Source organism: Haemorhous mexicanus, chromosome 2 (genome assembly GCF_027477595.1).
Source record: "Haemorhous mexicanus isolate bHaeMex1 chromosome 2, bHaeMex1.pri, whole genome shotgun sequence".
Classification (NCBI taxonomy): domain Eukaryota; kingdom Metazoa; phylum Chordata; class Aves; order Passeriformes; family Fringillidae; genus Haemorhous; species Haemorhous mexicanus.
In genome coordinates, this window is record NC_082342.1 from 91,433,636 (window position 1) to 91,436,150 (window position 2,515).

The window sequence follows — 2,515 nt, forward strand, 5'->3', positions numbered from 1 at the left end:
TACATAATGTTTTAATTACAAACCAATATTGTTTTTTCAAAGTTTATTAATAAAAAATCTGATCCTTGCTGTGAAATAAGGTTGTGTTTTGATATATTCAATCCAAGTGGAGTTATATGAGAATTTTATCCATCTTATCAAGCTCTTTTTCTTCTGTTTGGAAAATGTCCAACATGTTAAACTAACTGAAATATCTTTCCACGTGTTCAGATAACAGTGCATGTTAATACCACAAAGCTATGTATGATTCATTCATCTTCATTTCACTTACTCCCTCTGCTGGGAATTAGCGTGAAAGTTCAGTGGATCAGAGGGAAGATCATTAAGAGTGCAACATACATTAAAATGACTCTTTTGCTTCTTTTATTAAAAGATCACACTCCTTTACTGACTCTCCAGTCTGTATCAGTAAATCAATTTGCATTTCTTGTTGCAGGCTATTCATTCCAAAATGATGTGGAAGGAGAAGCTAATGCAAATTAACTAGTTAAATATGGAATATATACTAAGTTTTTATGTGTTCTACTGTATCATTGTAACTGCCAATATCAAAGATTAAATAAACATAGAAAAGCAACTGAGTAACAGAACTACTAAACTATACCTGATGCTGACAGCCATGTTGCTAATACCCCACTGCCTACACTGACCCCAACAGGATTAGTTGGTCTGAGAAGAAAGAGGGTAGAAGGGGATAGAACAAAAAATTCAGTTGTAGTACTACCAAAGACTACCCCTTACCATGAACATTTCTTCTGCTCAAAGACTATAACCACTTGCTTTAACACTGACAGCAGAATCTTAACTCTGATTACATGTTGCTAAATTTCAAGCTTTATTATTGACTGAAAAGAGGAAAAAGAAAAAATGGAATGATGGCAGTGGTCAACAAAGGGTCAACAACAGTTGTCATAGTGGAGGTACCAGTCTGTATCTATACATCCTGCTTCTTCTAGTCTGCAGAAAAGATAATAAAGAGAATGACACCAGAGATACTGAATTCTTTCTTCTACAAACCCTATAAACCAGTTATGCTCGAGTGAAATACCTTCCACTGAGAAATGGGGACAGTTTCCATTGCTACAGGTAAGAAAACTTAGTGAGAAACAACTCTATTACCAGTGGCTAAAAATTATCATGAATACTTTTACAAATACTATAGGTATCTTTGTCATGCAAAGCACGTGATTTAGGTCATAACAGGATAGCTGAATTTAAAATAGTCTTATTTTTTATAAAACCACAAATTGTATTTTTAGCTTTGCCCATGTAAAAATAATATGGTAAGAGGCAATTTAAATATATGTATAAAAATCAAGTATAGCGTTGTTCATAGTTGCAAATAAGTGCCACAAATGCAAACAAAAGATAAATAGATTTTTTTGGTGTAGGTCTGCTTCCAATCAAAATATTGCAACTAAGCAAGAACAAGAAAATCACATGTAACAAGTAACATCATGAGGAAATAGATACATTCACAGAGTGAGTAACACACTTCAGGCTGGGCATACACAACAGTAATTCCTGGGCATTGAAAAAATTAAGATGTAATGCAGATTAGAATGTTTACAACCAAAAATAAAGAACTGTAGAAACTCTGAGCTTATTGGCCTTTAATATTCAGTCATGGTCTGGAGGCTTTTAGAATATACTATTGGGGCACTGCATACAATTCCCAACCAACAAACACTGTTTCAGTCCTCGTAGGCTATTACTACAGACATTGCCAACAAGCAAATTTATTGTCAAATAAAACATATTGTTTGCAAACTTCAGCAAATTCAATTTTTTTTTTCAATTTTTTTCTTTCTTTCAGTTTCTGACTTAGATCAGACATAGGGGGATTGGCTCTACTGTGATCCTGCTCTCTGAATATACTCACCTGAATGGGTTTTTTCCTTAATCATCAAAAATTATGGAGCAATTAATTGCTGTCAGAAGTCACTTGAAGTCTGTATGTCATCACCATTGACAAAAGTTCCTTTGGCTCCAATCCATGATATTGTAATCCCCTTGCAATTTTCCTGCAAAAAATGCAAGTTTTCATTTCCAAAACATTTTTTAAGGAAAGACTAACCCTAATAAAAAGGCTATTACTTTACCAGAGTACTCAATAAAAAGCAGGTTTATTAGATCTTGATATTTATAATCTCATATTGCTTTATTCCTCTCTCCATAAGAGAAGAGCTTTTAAGTCCAAATTGCTTAAGAATCTTCTGCTTTTACTTTTTAGATGAGCACCTAGCCCCTCTTCATTGACTTCTTTATTATGTTACATGGAAAAGCATCATCGTTGCAACTAAATAATTACATCTTAGGACATGGGCCTCTGCACCGCATATCCACTCCCCAAAAAAACCTCCTTTTATCTGTACTGAGTTTATCTAATATCTGCTTCTCATCTTCTAGATGATAGGGTATTAGTTTTATAGACCAAGATCACATATCTCAAACTGTTTTGTGATCACCCTCTAGAAAAATAAAAATCAATATGACAGTATGATTGCAAAACAAC

At 33.8% G+C, this 2,515-nt stretch overlaps 1 long non-coding RNA gene across 1 annotated transcript; it reads right to left on the reverse strand.

Moving 5' to 3' along the window:
* Window positions 1–816: 816 nt before the first annotated feature.
* LOC132324297 (uncharacterized) lies at window positions 817–2,020 on the reverse strand. Its single transcript, XR_009485564.1, has 2 exons — window positions 1,883–2,020; window positions 817–957 (listed from the first exon to the last, which is right to left on the reverse strand). It is a non-coding gene; the product is annotated as an uncharacterized LOC132324297 (long non-coding RNA).
* Window positions 2,021–2,515: the final 495 nt, after the last annotated feature.